This window comes from Dermochelys coriacea, chromosome 8 (genome assembly GCF_009764565.3).
Source record: "Dermochelys coriacea isolate rDerCor1 chromosome 8, rDerCor1.pri.v4, whole genome shotgun sequence".
NCBI classification, from domain to species: Eukaryota; Metazoa; Chordata; order Testudines; family Dermochelyidae; genus Dermochelys; species Dermochelys coriacea.
Window position 1 is genome coordinate 102,630,427 of NC_050075.1, and position 21,021 is coordinate 102,651,447.

A 21,021-nucleotide genomic window follows, 5' to 3' on the forward strand; every position below is an offset into this window, starting at 1 on the left:
CAGCCACAGAGGACAGTGACTCTTTTGCGAGGCACTTGCCCAGGTTGGAAGACACTTGTAAGGAAACAACTGGAGCTTGTTGAATAGAAGTGCAGGTTATCAGATGGGTTTCGCTTGTTTCCGATGGGTCTGTTTTTTGGGGGGCTAGGGGATGGGTTTTGTTTTCCCTGCTGCTGAATTAGGGAAGTGCCTTGGCTGTAGCAATTGGTGGGAATAATGCTCCTGTCCCACAGTGGGTGTTTTCCTTTCAGGAATGGCCTGGGTGTGTGTGTGTGTGGGGGGGGGAGCTGAGAAAAGCAGGGCAGTCTTTTAATATTACTGACGGTGCAGGTTGGAAGTAGGGCGGGTCCCCTGTTGGGGAGTCTGGCTTCTGCAGCTGAATCCGGGTTGACGGAGCTCAGAAGCTCCGGGGCTGTTAGGAGCTGGGGTTTGGTCCAACCTGTTACAAATGGAGAGAGTGTTGGTGACATTGCGAGCAGGGTGTGGATTTCAAATCCCCTCCAAAGTGAATGGGTGCTTCTGATTCACAGGGAGTGGGACACAGAGGGCAGGCCAGGGATGGGGAGGGAATGTGGTCAGATCACATTGCACTACAGCTATTCTCTGCTTCCATGGCTTGGTGGGGACCAAGAGAAGAGGCTGCTCCAACTGAGGCCAGTGGACAAGCAGGACCCTGCCCAGCCTCAGAATATGGGGTGTGTAAAAGTGACTTAAAGCCCAAAGGGCAGAATACCAGAGAATCGGAGCAAGGGGATTCAAGCAAACCATTTTGTTTGGTCATCTTCTGAATGAAGGGTATAGGCTGGGACTCCTGTCTCAGCCTGGAGACAAAGACCTGGTCTAGCGGGAGCATGGCGCTCCTGAGATCTAATCCTGGCTCTGACACCCACACCGTCTGTGGACTTTAGCAAGTCACTTAACCCATGTATGTTTCCATTCCTCTATCTGTACAAGGAGGGGAAGAATGCTTAGTTGCCTGCCCATGTCTCGGGGCGGTAGGAAGGATTAACCAATTAGTTTTACAAAATGCTAATGAGCAATGAAAGGCACTCAGCCCAATCTGAGCCTGAACATGCTGGTTCAAAGTCACCCCAGATGTGTGTGTGACATCATTGACTACTGGGGGGTGCTTAGACCTTCCTCTGAAGCATCTAGACCTGGTGACTATCTATCTATCTAATCAGCCATCTTGATCCTCTCTGTAAACCAAGGGTTAAACAATCACTCCAGCAGTTTAAGTAATTCTGCCAACAAAAGATTCAGATACATAAATATATTCCTTCTCCAATTCAGGTAGCTCCTCCAGGCTTCAGTGTGATCTCCTAGGACTCCAGAGTCAGTAGCCACCCTATTTAATCAGCCCATATGATCAGTCCCGTTCGTCCCTCCCAAGTTGCAGAAAGGCCCTTTGAAACCTTTGTCTCTTTAATGAATTATCTGCGCGTTGCCATTGATGATTTAACCAGCCAGCCTATTCTGCACTACAGTTCTCAGGTTAATAATGTGCAGTGCTGGCTACAGTTGAGAGCTTTAAAAAAACAAACAAAAAAGCTGAAACCCTGAAAAAGCAAAGCACCATAAATAATTACAACTGTCAATTTCCCTTTGCCAAACCTCCATTGTCCTCAGTGGTTTCATTTGTAGATCTCAGTCACTGAGTGTCCCATTTAAAACAATGTGGTTTATACACACAATGCACTGGAATGGAAGGGTTCCCAGTGAAATCCACAGCAAAACTCCCATCGGTGTGAATGGGAGCCGGAGCAGATCCAAGCTAGGCACTTCTGTGAAGTCAACAAGAGTTGGGATAGCTCAGGATTTGGCTTCAAAAAACCTGATCCAAAGCTGATTGAAGTCAATGGGGTCTTACTGTTGACTTCAGTCTTCTTTGGTTCAGGTCTATAAATACTGGTTCAGGAAAACACTTAAATGCCCTTCTGGACTGGGAGCCCTAGTTGAGAAAGTCACTTCTGCTGGGTTCTACTGAAGGTGGATTTCCCCCAAGAGCTTTGCTACCTGTGTCAGTCTGAATACTTCCCTTTATAACATCAGATGGGCACCAGCTTGCATATTGCTCCAAAATTGACAATAATAATAAATATGCAAGCAAACACATCCAGCTCACCTCCTCCCAACTCACGGGATACGGAGTTTTCCAGGAGGATGCTGTTGTTAATAAATCACAGGCATGTCAATATGGCCCACCACCGAGACCGGGGAGGCAACCTAATCTACAAGCGCATTAGGATGTGGGAAAACAATCATCCAAGAAGGAAACACATTATCTTGCCTTGTCACTTTACAAAGTAATTTAAATTAATTTTTCCCTAGAGTGGTTAGGGACCACTGCTGCTTGCCCTTGTCTATTCTCTCTGGCTAATGAAGCTTTACCAGCTACTGCTAGTGAATTTCTATTAAGACCTCATCTTAGAGGTTACGGGGCAAAATCATTTCTGCTCCTGGGAAAGATGTCTATGAATTTGTAATTGTAAGTCCATGTTTGATAGGGATTAGCATCTGAAAGGGATAGTGTGTGTGGGGGTGGGTGGGGGGTGGGGGTGGAGGGGCAGAACATTATTTCAATTAGTAAAAGAAAAGCAACTTAACGTCTGGTTATAGTTTATGCTTTTAATTTTCTTCTATTCAGGCACCTGGGATAATTATTTTCATAGGACATTTCTCTCCGCTACCACTGCCTCGCAGCCCTCTTAAAGTCCACTAGATGAGATGAAGTGTTTTCAGTCTTCCGACTTTCCTCCCACGAGATAGCCATAACTTCACAATTCAGGGGGGAAAGTTGCTTCCTCTCCAACTGTATCTTCTCTGGGCCTGACCTGACCTGTCATTTGTGCGGGTGATAGTAACTATGATGCTATTGTTCATAAAGGGGCACTGATCTATGAACTAGTTGCTTTATTCTTATTTATTTAGACAGGAAGCTGCTCTTGTTCTTAAGGCACTGGACATGGGTCTAGGTTCAATTCCTGGGTTGTCCAGAGACTCCTTGGGGGACCTTGTGGAAGTCACTCCATTTCTTTGTTCCTCATCTGAAAAACGGGGCTGAAGACAGTACTTCCTTCTCTGAAGATGGTAAGATCATTGAGACTGGCCTGTCTCTGATTATGTCGAGATACAGTGCTTAGCACAATGGGAGCCTGATCTCAGGCCTCTAGGCACTACTGTAATACTAAAACTATAATAATTAAAAGTGATTAATAATAATTAATAATAATAATAATAAATAATAATAATAATAATAATTAATAATAATCACCATATTTTTGGAGGTGTAATTTCGTCTCAGCCTGTGAATAGCTTCTACATCAAGGCTAAGTCAGCCACATACAACAAAACCAGCTTTGTGTTGAGCATCATTTGGCCTCTACATAAGACGAGTGCTTAATTTCACATCAGGCAAATGTGATCACACTTGCCTTCAAATCTGCCAATTTCAAACTACACAATGAAGGCCAAAGCAGATTATTGGCGCACCAACGGGGCTTAGTCCATGGGCCTAACCTGTAGCCCAACTGCTTTCTCTGCTCAATCGGGTCAGCTATTCCTTGGCAACTGTGCAATCAGTATTCATGACTGGAGAGTCAATGTGACAAAGGCCAGTTATTATTTCGGGATGATCATGAAATCCATTTAGGGTCATGCCTAGTGAAAAGAAGGGAGAAAACTCTTCCACTACTGATGCTGTCAGCTGAGATTATCATTGTTATGGGGTTTCCAGTCCTTCCAGCTTCCTGTCTTATCAGTGAATGCAGCTGGAGGCTTCAAACATCCTCCCAGCTTGCTGCTAATTTTATGGGGTGAAGATTAGAGATGTTGATCGGATAATAAATTATGCATTCCATTTGATACCGGTGGGCAATAGGGAATATCTAGATAAAATTAATCTTTCCCCTCTTTTTAAGTATCACATATTGGAATACTTACTATCTCCCACCACAGTATTACAGTAACACTTGTCCTTGAATTACTAGTCATGTAACATCCTTCTGTGCGCTGAACAGAGAGCAGAAGGAAAATAATGAATGAAAGGTCTCAACGACTGCACTCAGGCAGGACTGATGTTACATGACTAGAATCCCTAGAATTATTCAGAGTTTCATAGATTAAGGCAAGAAGGGACCACTGGTAGTCTGAGCATCTCCATAACACCGGCCAGAGACTTTCACCCTGGATGGGGCAGAATAGGATAGGTTGGCTCTTTTGTGAGAGATGAAGTTTTAACTTCCTTGTCCTGGCCAAGTTGCTGTTTGGCTGATCACATTTTGCTTGGCTGAAATTCCCTCTGCAGCTTCTATTGGACTCAGTGTTCTTCGCGTCCACTCCAAATCTGCTGAACAGGGTTGCTGTGTGCTGCCAGGCCGCTGTCGTATTCATCTCAAGAGTGGAACAGAACAAACCATTTGCCTTGAGTCACGCAGTTAATGAATGCAGGACGCTCCTGCGGCTTGTGAAGGATCAGTCAGCAGGGGGCGACTTCCTAAGATTTATTCAAGAAGTGGTTGCAGGTTTCCCCCAGGCAGCTCTGCTCAAGAGCTAGATGCATTTCGGATGGTTGAGTCTGTCTGTCTGCAGTGTTGTTGTAGCTGTGTTGGTCCCAGAATACTAGAGAGACAAGGTGGGCGATATCTTTTATTCGATTGGACCAACTTCTGCTGGTGACAGAGACAAACTTTCAAGCTACATAGAGCTCTCCTTTGGGTCTGGGAAAGGTACTCCCAGCATCACAGCTAAATACAAGTGGAACAGATTATTTAGCACAGGTAGTGAGCAGCACATATTCCAAGGGACTATTCAGGCCGATTAACACCTCTGCAGTCATAGGACAAATAAGGGGAGGGGAGATTAATGAGTTACAGATTGTTGTAATAAGCCATAAATCCAGTGTCTCTGTTCAGTCCATGATGTTTAGTGTCTTGCAGACTTATGAATTTAAGCTCCCAGGCTCTTTTTTGGAAAGTATGGTGCAGGTTTCCTTTGAGGACAAGGACTAAGAGGTCAGCTATAGAGTGATCACTTTGTGACAAATGCTCACCCACAGGTGACAGGGTGTTTTTGTCTTTTATCATTCTTCAGTGTGAGTTCATTGGAGAGCCTAGCGATTGTCTGGTTTCACCCATGTATTGTTATTGGGGCATTTAGTACACTGGAGGAGGTACACCACATGTTGTGATAGGCATGTGTAAGGCCCATGGCTCTTGAAAGGGGTGTTGGGGTGGGAGTTGATCATTGTAGCAGTAGCGATATGTCTGCAGGTTTTGCATCTGTTGTTCTGGCAGAGTCAAGTGCCACTCTTGTGTAGGTGTGTCCTGGTCTGTCGGGAGCTTGCTTCTTAGCTTGAAAGTTTGCCTCTCTCATCAACACAAGTTGGTCCACTAAAAGATATTACCTCACCCACTCTGTCTGTATAGCCGTTACTCTTGTGAGTAGTCCCACTGGAGAATTCTTGTAAGTACTGCTCCAGGGTTGTATAATCAGTCTATAAGTCTGTGGCTATGAATGATAATTGTGCTGAATCTGGAGTCGTTTTGCTCCGTCTCTATTCAGGCCCAGCCCATTGAAATGGGTGGGAGTTTCGTCTGCTAAGGACTGAATAAGAATTCTAGGCTTTAGTCCTGACCTTGCAAAGTTCTCTGGGTTCCCTGGGAATGAAAGGTGCGGCAATAATATCATTAATGTTTTAGCTACAAATTAGCCAACACCTGAGGCACTGGTTACCCAAGGAGGATGCATGAAATATTAGGGCAATGGGACAGTAATTAATAATCCAGATCCTCAGCTGGTGTAAATCAATCGCTGGAGCGATGCTGATTTACACCAGCTGGGGATCTAGCCTAGCATTTTGAATTTCACTTTGTATGGGAACTGCTCTCTGCCTCACTGGAAGCTGTGAAGCAGGATGGGGGCTCACTGTATTGGTTTATCAGCTAGTGCCTTTGGATTATGTACTGAGCCGGGGGGGGGAGAGGGGTCTGGTTTTTCTCTTGCTCACACCGGCGTGAATCCGGAGCGACGCTGCTGAAGTCGATGGAGTAACGCTGGTGTGAAAGGGTTGTGAGAGGAGACCCTGGGACCTGGTCTCTAGGCACACTTTCTAGGCATGAAAACTTAACAGAGTCAAGGCACAACTCAGGCCAGAGAGCGAAGGTGTCATCAGACATCACCGGTGTGGTGCTCTGCTCTGTTCAATGTTGATAACAGTCGGCTGCATGCGTGGGTCCCTCTGTGTGCTGCCCAGACTCTGCACAGATCGCTGACACAGCAGACCCCGAGAGAACCCCCAATGACCCGGCCAGGTTTATTGTCAAACGAAGCACAGTGATAGTTGCCTGCAGACTCTACAGGACATACTACGAATATGTGCTCCCTGACAATGGACTGGCTCAGTCAGTGGCGGGATTCTCCACTGACCTCTAGGCCAGACAAAGACAATTCTTCGGGGGGACACTTTTATACCCAGGTACAAACAAGTTACACGTTACTCCTGATGCACTGAGGTGCAACCCCGCTACGTGTTAGGGTGCCGCCTCTCACCTTGTCCATGTTGATTCAAACAAAACAACTCTCTCAATCATATTACCCTCCTGCCGCTGTCTTTAGGATGGGTCAGCCTGTTCCTTGTTATCTATGTGGAATGTGCTCGTGGGCTAAACACTGTTATGTGCTTACCTTATTTTACCATCCGTACACACCTGCCCCGTCTGTCCTGTAGTTTGCACATTCCCTCGTATGACTGAGGGGCAGATTTTATTATCCAATTATATTTAGTCCCTTATGGTGGGTCTGGGAATGTAGGCCCGGGACCCTCGCCTGAGGAAGGTAGTTTTATAATTGAGTCTTAGGGGCACTCCCAGATAATTACTATATATAAGCAATATGGATATGGGGTGTATATTTGTAGTGTAAATGGGCATCTATGTATAGTATGTATGTCTACATATAACAGCACTTCATATCCAAGCATAACAATTCTTTTCCAATCTGGTCGTGTAATTTGGCCCTTGTGGTACTGCAGATAGCAACACACTTTTATGAGGGCAATTGCAGTTACCGTCTGTATCATTTTTAGCAGTAGGCTGAGTGTTTTGAAATGCTGGGACAGGGATTGTGATAATGTGTCCCACAGGGCAGTGTATATGAGAAGTAAAACAGAAATTTGGAGTAGTGACACTACCACTGAGGCCTTTATATATATTGTAAATAGTTACTACCCAGTACTGTCCATCCATGTTATAGATTATCCTTACTGCTGGTTGTCACCCTCTGGTAAGCTTCACTGAGCAGGAAACAGAAGCGGCCAGCTTCTCTGTTCCATGGGTTGAACTGCTCTGTGATACACCAGTAGTTGACGTAGATCCAGTTGTCTCTTATGGCTGCTGTCTTCCAGATAACCTACTGAATGGACAGTAACCAATTTATCAAATATTGCTGTGTCAGGATGTAGTACTGGTATCCAGACACTGAACAAGATTGTTTTGAATAACGTGCCTTAGTTAGGATGCAGTGTCAGTAACCCAAATTATGACTGGTACTAACAGGGAATTTGTTTACCCCATTTGTAGTTACTGTGTAACTTAATTTCTTTACCAATTTGTTTTTTCCTTGCCTACATGTTGTTTTCTGCTATTTATTTGTTGATTTTTACCTGTGTGTTGGTTAAACAGTTTAGCAATGTTATGCACATTGTAAATGATATAGAGCAATAATACAGTAATGCAACAATAATACAACACTACAACAATAATACAGTAATACCAGGGCCACCCAGGGGCGGGGGGGGCAAGTGGGGCAATTTGCCTCAGGCCCTGGGCCTCACAGGGGCCACCGGAGAGTTTTCAGGGGTCCTCAGGAGAATTTTCGATGGCCCTTTGGCAGCGGGTCCTTCAGTGCCGCTGAACATACCTGGAGTGAAGGACTCGCTGCTGCTTCTTCCGCTCTGGGTCTTCGGTGGCAATTCGGCAGCGGGGGTCCTTCCGTTCCATGTCTTCGGTGAAGTGCCCCGAAGACCCAGAGCAGAAGGACCCCCACTGCCGAAGACTCCAGGCCCCCTGAATCCTCTGGGTGGCCCTGAGTAATAAAGCAATAATAGTTGCTTTTACACAGTAGCCAAATTCAAATTAACTTACAGTGATTTCTAGCTGATTGCCAACTTAATTGTTCATATATGGTAGATTGAAGTGTATTTGACCAATCTCTTACTTATAAAGCACTTCATTTTTCTTTTTGTGATACCTGGGGGGTTTCTTCACTGTATACTGACATAAGCTGGTGTTTTTGTGGTGTGATATCTTCTGCTGTCTTTGGTGTGGTATCTTCTGGTGTCTTTGGTCTGTGGAATGCAACCTTAAACAGCCAGTTAGTTAACACAATGAAGTCTTTTGTTTGTTTTACGTCTCTTCTTGTTTTCAGTAATCCAAATTTAATACACTGATGAATGTAGTTTGTTTACGAGTGATGGGGACCAAGTCTTTTATAACACAAGCTATACTTTTGCAATTGTTGTATAGACATTCATTTTCATTTGAGGTGCATTACTAATACTTTATACTAAATAAAATGCTTAACCACTAAAATAGATGCTCACAATCTTCTATGAGAAGGTGTATTGCTTTCCCTTGCTGAGCACTCTGTTTTAGCAAAACAGTTAATAACAGATTTTTTTACCAAGCTCTTTAGATTTAATTTGCTTGTGATACCAATTCCACTTCTGTTAACTGCTTAGAAAAACAAACTTTAATAACCACTACTTCCCTTTAACATAATATAGAAGAAAATAAAAATTAAACCAAAATGAATTTTAAATACAGGTCTATTCAAATACTTTGAGGGTATTGTACTTTTAGGATGCTTGGGAGACAAAGGTGGAAACCTGTTGAAAAGATGGAAACTTGTTGAAATTATTTGGTTAGCTTTATGCATAAATTTTAAAACGTTTTTGTTATGACAGTCTTATAACTATATTCAAAAGTGCAAACAAGTTTATAAAAAGCCCAAACAAGAAATTGACATTTTGTTAATATTACCTTAATCTTAAAGTTGAGATTTTCCCACCTTTTTATTTCTTTGAATAAAAATCAAAAACAAAACTGTGATTAATAAAAGAGTATTCTTTTTGTTTGTGATAGCGTTATTTGTTGAGACAGCTCCTCTCTCCTAATGTGCTCTGTGAACTGTTCCATTTTTTCCTTCATTTGATTTACCAATTCAGTGAAAGTATTGTGTGCTACTCTTTCCTTCTGTGCACTTACTTCTCCCATTCTGACAGGCACCAGTCTAGGTCTCAGTTTAATTTAACCGGAACTTGGCTTTTATTATAAGGTGGTGGTTGCAATGCAGTGGACCCCGTTTCCTCTTTTAATTTTGTTAGGGCCACCTTTTTCCATTTCTGTCCCCATTCTTCAGTCACAGGGGAGCTACCTGAAGCCTGCTGTTGATCACAAATCTCTATAACAGGGAATGGCACATCTCTTTTTTGTAGGTTTCTTACAGCTGGTTTTATTCTGTTCCTGTGCTTGCTGTCTGTGGACCACTTTCCACCCCACAAGGAGAGTGAGAGCAGGCCAGGGCTTTGTAGCATCTTCTGATTCTTTTAACACTTTCTTTGTTTCTGTTACTTGCCCCACCAATTTTGTGACATGTTGGTCTTAACCATTTAACAGCTATGGTTATAGTTTGCAATATTCTACATTTCAAGGCTACAGTTTCTGCCCTAGCCTTACAAATTTCATTCCATGTTTCTTCCCCACTATATTTTTTAAATTCATATGGACCTCTTTTGCTAGCAACCCAGTGGGTCCATGAGTTATCAAACTCTGGAGGGATTGGAAGGGAGGGGATAAGGGGGTTCCCTAGCTCGTGGCTTTCTGTCATGTTAGATCGTGATTCCTACAGCGGACAGCTCACTTACTCACCAGATCAGCGGGGTCACCAATGTCATCAGATGTCACCGGTGTGGTGCTCTGCTCTGTTCAATGTTGATAACAGCTGGCTATGTGCATATGTTCCCTCTGTGTGCTGCCCCAGCTCTGCAGATTGCTGGCACAGCAGGCCCCGAGAGAACCCCCAATGACCACAGACTCTGATAAGGTATGAAGGCACCCAGCCAGGTTTATTGCCAAAAGAAGCACAGTAATAGTTTCCCGCAGACTCTACAGGACATATGACGAATATGTGCCCCCTGACAATGGACCGGCTCAGTCTGTGGCAGGATTCTCCACTGCCCCCAGGACAGACAAAGATACCGCCCCAGGGGTACACTTTTATACACAGGTGTTATACCAATAAAATAAAAAACAGTAGGGTCTTATTAAAGGGGATAAGACAAAATGCCACATTTATTGTAACACAATTTGATTGATGACCAATAACTAATATCTAAGACCTATGTATACACACACACACACACACACGCACACACACACACACACATCAGATGTTCTGCAGAACTGTATAGTTACCAGTGTATAGTTACCAGTCCTGAATGTAGCTTGAGTTCATGGCTTGGGTTCGAAACTTGTGGCGGCTAACTGGCCAGGAAAGCCGGGCACAAGGAAGGGCTGGGTCTCTGTTGGGCATGCACCGATGCCCTTCCATGTTGGCAGCAGAATGTTACCCTCCAAAATGTTCCATCTCATCCATCCTTTTTTGTAGGCTTTAGTTTGAATCCAGAGTCTATAGGTCTTGCTGCCTCTGGGTTCAGTGTGATTGATCACCCATCAATTGCAGACATGACTTTCAGCCTAGGACCTGGCTTTGATGTTTCTTCAATTGTGCTTTTGTTCTTTTCTTTTCAGGGTGGACTCTTCTTGCTTTGTCAGGGCTCTTGTCTGCATCTGCAGCCTTTGGTTTTTACACTTTATTTCATCAGGACAGGCTGGGGCTGGAGGTTGATTCCACCATCCATATTTACCTCATTCAGACATCTAAACCAAACTAATAAGATTACAGCAGGGTTTTGCAAAAATGAAGGTTGCAGCAAGCTTTTACAAAATGGAGTGAGCATTTTAAAATGGAGTTCAGGACAAGTTAAAATGGAGTTTGAGTTACAATATGGACAAGTGTAAGGAATGGCAAACAGTGAACAGAAGTTACAATATAGACAAGGATAATGAATGACAAACAGTGAGCAGAAGTTACAATGTTGAAACAGTGTAAGTTTCAGCAATTTAAGCAGCAATTGGATTGAAGGTGAAACTCAATTAGCCAGTTATTGGGGTAACCGGTTTTACGAATGAATGTTGTTTCAGTCATAAAACTTTGCTTTGAAGTTATATTAATAAAGTGAACAATTAAAAACAATTTCATTGATCAGTTCTACACAGGTACAAACAGGTTACACATGACTCCTGATGTATAGAGGTGCAACCCCCCTACGTGTTAGAGTGCTGCCTCTGACCTTGTACATGTTGGTTCGAACAAAACAACTCTGTCCATCATAGAATCATAGAAGATTAGGATTGGAAGAGACCTCAGGAGGTCATCTAGTCCAACCCCCTGCCCAAAGCAGGACCAACCCCAACTAAATCATCCCAGCCAGGCTTTGTCAAGCCGGGTTTTAAAAACCTCAAAGGATGGAGATTCCACCACCTCCCTAGGTAACCCATTCCAGTGCTTCACCACCCTCCTAGTGAAATAATGTTTCCTAATATCCAACCTAGACCTCCCGCACTGCAACTTGAGACCATTGCTCCTTGTTCTGACATCTGCCACCACTGAGAACAGGGGAGCTCCATCCTCTTTGGAACCCCCCTTCAGGTACTTGAAGGCTGCTATCAAATCCCCCCTCACTCTTCTCTTCTGCAGACTAAATAACTCCAGTTCCCTCAGCCTCTCCTCATAAGTCATGTGCCCCAGCCCCCTAATCATTTTCGTTGCCTTCTGCTAGACTCTCTCCAATTTGTCCACATCCCTTGTGTAGTATAACCCTCCTGCCCCGTCTTTAGGATGGGTCAGCCTGTTCCTTGTTTTCTATGTGGAATGTGCTTGTACTGGACTGTTCTGGTACCATCCTGGCACTTGTTTATATTACTAGTGCTTAGTACCTTTTAGGTATGTGTATATTTGCAACATCAGCCTTCTTCTTGCCAGCTTCTGTGAGCAGGGCCTGCCTCTGACTCACAGCTTAACTTTGCTTTATGTTAGCAAAGTCTTGACCATTACTTTAGTTCAGGCCTTAGGCGTCATACCAGACCTCTGATACGAAGACTTATGTTTCAGGACCTCGCCTTACTGCAGAAGGGATCAGCAAAATAACAGGGTGAGCTGCTTGGGACACTGGCTGAGCCTACGGGGCTTCAATCGTTTGGGACAGGCCAGTTCCTGAGGGTGTGTGATTGCAGAAGGAGGGTAGTGGTAGCAGGGGGATGGAATGCAGCAGGTCCTTCTCCAGCCGATCCTTCCACCTCTGTCCCCCCTCACGCTTTTCTCAGCCGGCCCCACTGTGCCTGGGATGGGAGGAGTGGAGCTGGGGCAGAGACGAAAGCTACTATGTGTCGTTAGAAGGAGAGGGAAGGCCCAATTAGTTGGCCCTTTGCCCAGGGAGGAGCACACTGAATCGCCCCCCTTCCCCCTCCCGGCACCTCTGAGTCCTGTGCACACAGAGCCCCGGGCTGGGTTGCAGGTGGGGCACCCCTTCAGCCATGGGGTTTATAGGTCACAACATTGATTTGGGCTGTTTTCTGCCCTACAGAGGCCTGGCACTCCATGAGTGCTGTTGTGCCCGCATCTCATTATCCTCTGAGCATTGCCATGGTGTACATTGTCACTTCCAGTGAATTGCTGTGGGTAACATGGCGTTCGCATCCCCTGGAAAGTGCTACACTGGGCATTGTGCTCTGCCGGGGCTGGGCACCCTGTGGATCTGCTGCGGTGGGTAATGGCTCCCTCTGGGCCCTGCTTTGCTAGGCAGTGCAATATTTTGGGGCTAGGCATCATTGTGATTGATTGGCACCATCACTCCATTCCCGAGCAGCACCAAGCTGGGCATAGCCCCCCTCTGGATCTGCGGGGGAATGGGGGTGGGCTGGCCCTCTGTAGCCACTCCTCTGCTAGGCATTGCAATCCCTTGGGCTAGGCACTGGGACAACTGACAGGCGTCATCATTCCAACACCGGCCTTTAGCCATCACCATGCTAAACCCTGACACTCACCGCCATCACCATCCCGAGTAGATGAGTAGCGATCTCGGTCACATGTCGGTCTGGCCGAGTCAGTTCTGAGTAGCCCAGAGGAGGTATCTGCAGGTCTCCAACTGCAGGGGGATGAACAAACACTCAGAGGAAACACAAACACTTGCCCTGTCCTGACATCTAAGTGTGTGTTGGCAAATAGTATTCACCCCGCACGGGCCGCTGCTTATCCAGGCAATCTGTAGCCATGCCCTCTTTTCAAAGCTTTCCTCTGCTTGGATGACTCCAGGTCTGCTTCCAAAAGAAAGGCCTCTTGTGTAGAAATGTGTCTAATTAGCACCAGCCCTCAGGGGGCTCATGAAGTGAGAAGCAAAATGCAAGAGGAGCCTCTTTCTTTCCTCTCTTTTGTGTGTGTGTATGCTGCGGGGAAGTGAATCTCTCCTAGTGAGAGCCTGCTTGTCTAACTGCACCAGGAGGCAGGATTTCAACTGGGCAGAAACAGAATTTTCTTTCAAACATCCACTTTTATTCCCTGTGTAAACAGAATACCTCGAAAATCGGAGACTCTGTCAGATCCAGGCAGTCCCACAATAATAATGCCTAGCTCTTATATAGCAGTTTTCATCCGTAGACCTCAAAGCCTTTTACAAAGAACGTCAATGTCATTATCCCCATTTTACAGAGGGGAAAACTGAGTCACAAAAGGAGACGTAACTTGATTGTTGGGTGATCATTCGACTGCGGCAGAGTGGGGAATAAAATCCAGGTCTCACTAATGCTCTATGCCTTTCCAGATGACTGTGCCCCTTTCAGGAGTCTGATTTGTCTTGTTCACCCTCAAGTTTCACCTCACTTAATAACTATTTGCTTACAAAATCGGACAAAAATATAGAAATTTCACAGCATATTATTACTGAAAAATTGCTGACTTTCTCATTTTTAGCATATAATTATAAAACAAATCAGTTGGAATATAAATATTGTCCTTACATTTCAGTGTATAGTATATAAAAAACAATATAAACAAGTCATTGTCTGTAAGAAATTTTAGTTTGCATTGACTTCACTGGTGCTTTTTATGTAGCCTGTTGTAAAATTAGGCAAATATCTAGATGAGTTAATGTACCCCCTGGAAGACCTCAGCATATCCCCACGGGTACATGTACCCTGATTGAGAACCACTGCTTTGCGCAGATGGGCACACTGCACAAAACAGAAGCCTTTGTCTCATCAAGGATACGGTTCTAGGCTGTCTCTGAAGAGGAACCCTGGGATTTTTAAACACTTGAGAGTCAGTGCTGTTGAGAATGAGGTCAAGAAATTTGGTGGTAGGGCTGGGGATGGGGGTCAGAATATTTAATGTCATGAAACTGCAAAATAAATGAACAAGTTTTGTTTTGTTTGCAAGTTTTTTGTAACATTTTTCAACAAAATTTGAAATGAAACAAAATGTACATTTCTTTTAGGGGGAAGCTCCCCCCCTGCATATTTAAAGGTTTTTGTGTCCCTCCCCCCATGTCTATCCCTTTTAATTTTATTCCTCTCTTCCGGGGTGGAAAAAGCAAAATTGGGAGAAAAAGGGATGGGAGAAATCATAAACTGAAAACCTTAAAAATGGCCCCCAAAATGAAATGATTTTCCTTTTGAAACTTTTAATTGGAAATGGTTCTCTTTTTTTAACCAAATGAAAATTCTCTGTGAAAAATTTAATTTTGGTCAAAAAGCCATTTTTCATCAAAGAAAATCTGATGAAAAATGTTCAGGCAGATCAGTGGAAATTCTAAAATTCCAGCAGCTGATTGTTCACAACACTTGACAAATGTGGGCATACCAAAAATTCACTCTCAGCTGTTGTGACATTTAATATACAAATGAATGTAAAGATGACAGAGAAAATAAGATTTCCCCAAATCTCTGAACTGTATCCAGTGGAAGCTTGCAATTTTTCTTATCTGCTGGATCAGAGGCCACGGGTTGCCGTGGAGAGAATTATGAAATCATAAATCAAACTGCAAAGCAAGATTTAATCTGTTGAGATTTATTACATCTTCTCTGGTACGTTTCCTGCTGTCTTAGCCATTTTCCACTTCCTGTCCACAGATGGACTGATTGAACAAAGTATCAGGGGGTAGCTGTGTTAGTCTGTATCCACAAAAACAACAAGGAGTCCAGTGGCACTTTAAAGACTAACAGATTTATTTGAGCATAAGCTTTCCCAGACTTCAAAGAGTAACAGCAGAACTCAAATTCATTTGCAAATTTAACACCATTAATTTGGGCTTGAATAGGGCCTGGGAGTGGCTGGCTCATTACAGAAGCAGCTTTGCCTCTGGTGGAATTGAGACCTTCTCATCTATTGTTGGGAGTAGACTACATCCACCCTGATTGAATTGGCCCTGTCAGCACTGGTTCTCCACTTGTGAGGTTTCAGAGTAGCAGCCGTGTTAGTCTGTATTTGCAAAAAGAAAAGGAGGACTTGTGGCACCTTAGAGACTAACAAATTTATTTGAGCATAAGCTTTTGTGAGCTACAGCTCACTTCATTGGATGCATTCTTGTGAGGTAACTCCCTGCTCTTCATGTATCAGTATATTTATGTCTGCATCTGTAACTTTCACTCCATGCATCTGAAGAAGTAGGGTTTTTACCCACGAAAGCTTATGCCCAGATAAATCTGTTAGTCTTTAAGGTGCCACCGGACTCCTTGTTGTGATTGAACAAAGATGTGCTATACGTCACACCTCTGACAGGTTTCAGAGTAGCAGCCGTGTTAGTCTGTATTTGCAAAAAGAAAAGGAGTACTTGTGGCACCTTAGAGACTAACAAATTTATTTGAGCATAAGCTTTCGTGAGCTACAGCTCACTTCATCTGAGCTGTAGCTCATGAAAGTTTATGCTCAAAAAAATGTGTTAGTCTCTAAGGTGCCACAAGTACTCCTTTTTTTGTCACATCTCTGACATCCTTACCTTAACTAAAATCTCCACAAGACCTTCCTCACAAAACCATATGTTGTAAAGCCTGAAGGAACCTTGCTGAGCAGCTGGTCCGATGTGCTGCACCAGAGCGTAAGAGTTGCTGACTAGATTAAACCAGGATCCTCATCCCAGATCCTGTCTCTGACAGTGGCCAGCATGGGCTGCTTCAGAGAAAGGTACAATGGACAGTGAGGGGATAACTTGCCCTCAGGGAAAGTTTCCTCATATCACCTGACAATGGTTGGCTTATGCCCTGAAGCAGGAGGCTTTATATCCCTTCCAGAACTATTGTAACTCTGGTTGTTCTCGTTACCCAGACAAATGCATTCTGTAGAAGTTCACCCAGCAATTCTTGCATTGAGCCCAATGGCCTGTGGTTGAACTACCATACGCCTTTTAGAAATTAAGGCCCATCTTAATTTAAAGACTGTGATGATGGAGGATTTGCAATGGCCCTTGCACTGGTTAACTTGACAGGGAGCTCAGACTTACTTGCAACACTGCTCAGGTGCTGCAAAATTGCAAGTCACCTTTGCAGAGCCATGAAACAAAATGGTTTTTAAAATGTCCAATGTAACATAAACTAAACTGTACAGAGAATACCCAGCTTTTCCATAACTCTCCAGCTAAAAGCTGAGGGGAAAGGATGGCCCAGTGGTTAGGGCACTAGCAAAGGACTTGGAAGACCTGGATTCAATTCCCTGCTCTGCTACTGACTTTCCATGTGACCTTGACCAAGTCACTTAGTTTTTCTCTGCCTCAGTTTCCAATGGGGATAACAGTGCTGCCCTTTCTTACAGGGGTGTTGCATGGATGAATACATTAATGAAGTGTAGGTGCTCAGATACTATGCTGACAGTGGCTACCTAAGCCAGGCAGAGGATTGGTGGGAAAACGGGTTTGATCCATCTCCTGCTGAAGTCAATGGGAATCTTTCTACTGACTTTAATGGATGTTGGCTGGGCCCCACCTGATCTCTGCATGCTGACACTCTGTAGCGAGGGAATCAAATACATGTAGATGCTTAAAGTGCTTTATAATTCTTTTTAAAGTACACTTGGTGCTTGGGAAAGAGGCCAGACTGACAGCCAGGGAGACGGAAAATCCTCTCTCTGGGTCTGATCCAAAGCCCAGTGAAGTCAAGGGGAACCTTTCCACTGATTTCACTGGGCTCTGGAATAAGCCCTTTATCTGCTGAACTGCTACAGCGTGAGGGGCAGCAGGGCATGTCCTGCCAAAGAGCCTCAGTCCTGACCTGGAGAGAGGCCCTCTAAAGGTGAAAGGGGAGTTCAGTCTCTATCGCTATTCATCCCTTCACTTCCTTAGCAGAACGATCTCCAAGGTGGGCCAGTTAATATCAGTGTCAATGGATATTTCTGTAATATGGATTCCTGTTCACAGGGGACCGACTGAGCCCAGCATCAATCCATTTCCCACAGGCCACTGGAGAGTCATGAGCTGGGAACAGATTTTGCTTGCTACCAATCTGGGCCTCTGCCTGCCATCTGATCCTCATGGGCAGAGCCTGATGTGCATGTAGAATCCCTCTGATGTCAGTGCAACTCCAGGTGATACAAGAGTCTGTCCACGTGGATCTGATTTCAAGGTTTGGGCCCTGGGCTGGATCAGCGCCAGTAACCTAGAGGCAAAATGGTGCAAGCCCCTGGGTTCTGTAATCTTCACAGCAAACTATTCAAAATGTCACAAAACAGAGACAAAAAATCTAATGAGCACGGCAGTTCTTTTACATGCTAGGGGAAGCAGAGTTATAAAACGCATCTGTTGTCAGACAAAGCTGCAGTTACAAGTCAGTGGGAAGGCAATGCTAAAAAAACAAAGCACACGGTAAAAATGAGAAATCTGACTTGCCTAAGAGTCAATATATTGACAAACCTGTAATATCCGAAGCTCGGCAATAGCTAAAACCTTTCCAATGGCTATCAGAGAACAGAGCAGATGCATTAAAACATCGAGATAAGCAGATAATTTGTTTGGTAGACTCAAGCATACAAATGTTTACCTAAAACACTTGTAAACGGAGGAACCAGTGGTGATAAAGTGCTGTTTGGTCTTAAGAAGCAAATAAAATTCTATTTCCATTTTTCTATGCAAGTGGATAAAATTGCTTGGAGCTAATCAGACCTTTTTCATGAGCACTGAGATAGGACGTTCTCAAATCAATATTTTGACAACTTGTGGCTTAAGTGGATGCCAGCCATCTCAGAGATACAAACTTTTACATGGAGCCAGTAGGATGGGATATCTTACTGCTGGTTCTTCCAGGGTCTTTGCTCTTGTGATGCCTCCAGTTTGGACATTTATTACAGTGAATTCTACTTAGAGGTGAACCGGTGAGTAAAACTGGAAAATAACTAGGCTTGGAAGGATTCGATTTTTATCAGTAGATTTTGGTACATGTTGATTTCACTGAACACACACAAACAGGTGAAAAATAGTTCCATCAATGATAATCAAAATTTATAGATAGGCAAAGTAATACAAATGGTGCTCAGGAATGCAGAATCAAAATCCAGTGAGTTAGACTTTAGAAGGAGGCTTGTTACAAATAGACTAGGGAATGAACAGCAAAAACAGGTATGACTTGTTGATTTAAGTATATTCACTTTGTGTATTTTGCCAAGCACTGATGACAATTTCTATTTTAATGGTTTATAAAGCGTTAACTTTTTGAACCTCATCATTTACTATCATTAAATAAGTGCCTTTCTCCCCCCATACCCCCATAATTTTGCACAACTGGGAAAATTTACATCACTAAAAAATCTAAAAAAATGCTTAAAAATAGATATAGATATCCATCAAAATTATATATTAAAAAAATTGGAATTCTGACAAGCCTAAAAATAACAAACCGAGACCAGCAATATGTTTTGAATGTAACCGAGGTAAAGCTCATAAAGGAGTCAAAACTAACTTTAATTTTTACGTCTTCACAATCCAAGTACTTGCCCATTATTTATTATTTCTCTCACAGTAGCGCTAGAAAGGCTAACTGGCTAAGCCCTACTACACACTGCTAGGTACTCTGCAGACACGTATTTCAGAGTAGCAGCCATGTTAGTCTGTATTCGCTAAAAGAAAAGGAGGACTTGTGGCACCTTAGAGACTAACAAATTTATTAGAGCATAAGCTTTTGTGAGCTACAGCTCACTTCATTGGATGCATTCAGTGGAAAATACAGTGGGGAGATTTATATACACAGAGAACATGAAACAATGGGTGTTACCATACACACTGTAATCAGAGTTTCAGAGTCAGAGTTCAGAGTAGCAGCCGTGTTAGTCTGTATTTGCAAAAAGAAAAGGAGTACTTGTGGCACCTTAGAGACTAACAAATTTATTAGAGCATAAGCTTTCGTGAGCTACAGCTCAATTCTTAAGGTGAGCTATTACCAGCAGGAGAGTGGGGGGGAGGGAGGGAGAAAGAGGGGGGGAACCTTTTGTAGTGATAATCAAGGTGGGCCATTTCCAGCAGACACATAGTGAGTCTTAAGAGTTTGAAATTTAAATGGACAAGATGGATAAAGGCTGGGAGAAACAAAATATTGGTATTCCCATTTTGCAGATGGGGACCTGAGGCACAAAGAGCTGAAGGGACTCACCCAAGGTCACCCAGGGTGGCTGTGGCAGAGTCAGGAATTGAGGTTAGCTCTTCCGAGTGTGTGGTAAACTCAGACAAAACTTTCTGAAGGCTTGGTTTTGAGGGGACACCATCTGCTGTGTTGCCACATCTCATGATTTTATCATGAGCCTCATGATAGTTGATGTTTTCCTTAAAGCCCCAGTTCCTGGAGTCAGATGGTTCTAGAGAAATCTTAGCTTTTACTTTTAAAAAAAGAAAGTTTCTAATCCTTATGGGGGCATAAAAGTTGAAAATGTCAGAGCTCAAGTAAAAAAAAACACATTTATTATTTTTAGAATCTTACAAGTTTTAGGACAATCTCATGATTGGGGGGAGGGGGTGACATGAGTTTTGAATGATTAGGGTTGTCAATAATGCATCTGGCTCATAGACAATTATTTTTAAATCACAAATTTCTTTTCCTATGTTATTAATAACCTCTTAGATAACTGAAAATGAAAGAATCTAATGTAGTTTGTACTGCTTGTTTACTTTGGGTTTATTACAGACTAACACGGCTGCTACTCTGAAACCTGTCATTATGCAAGGCACTGAATTTAGCCGTATAGAGTGGAAAATTTGTTAGTCTCTAAGGTGCCACAAGTACTCCTTTTCTTTTTGCGAATACAGACTAACACGGCTGCTACTCTGAAACCTTTGGGTTTATTATTTCCCTTTTTCTCAGCCAAGACACTGACACCAGACAGGTCAATTTCAGTTTTGTTTCTAGTCAGTTTCACCTTCTCATTACATATTGTTTATCTTCCAGCAGCACCCAGAATGTGCTACTGGGCCTGTAAGATAGTCCCTGCCCCAAAGAGCTTGCAATTTAGGCAGCAGATCAGTGCTGAGATGTCTGGATCACAAGCACAATAGGTGAATGTTTATTTGTTTTGGTTTTTTAAGTAGAGTTCATTGGAACTTCAATCGGTGTAGGTATTTTTTTGCAGGTCTAAAGCTTCCATGGTTATCACTACAACTACAATACCCACCTGCTGAAGTGAAGAAACAGATTGACAGAGCCAGAAGAGTACCCAGAAGTCACCTACTACAGGACAGGCCCAACAAAGAAAATAACAGAACGCCACTAGCCATCACCTTCAGCCCCCAACTAAAACCTCTCCAACGCATCATCAAGGATCTACAACCTATCCTGAAGGACGACCCATCACTCTCACAGATCTTGGGAGACAGGCCAGTCCTTGCTTACAGACAGCCCCCCAACCTCAAGCAAATACTCACCAGCAACCACACACCACACA

The 21,021-nt window shown here is 43.6% G+C and overlaps 1 long non-coding RNA gene across 1 annotated transcript; it reads left to right on the top strand.

Moving 5' to 3' along the window:
• The first annotated feature begins 1,027 nt into the window (after window positions 1-1,027).
• Window positions 1,028-20,858, top strand: LOC122455526. Its single transcript, XR_006273754.1, has 3 exons — window positions 1,028-1,160; window positions 2,932-3,090; window positions 20,710-20,858. It is a non-coding gene; the product is annotated as an uncharacterized LOC122455526 (long non-coding RNA).
• Window positions 20,859-21,021: the final 163 nt, after the last annotated feature.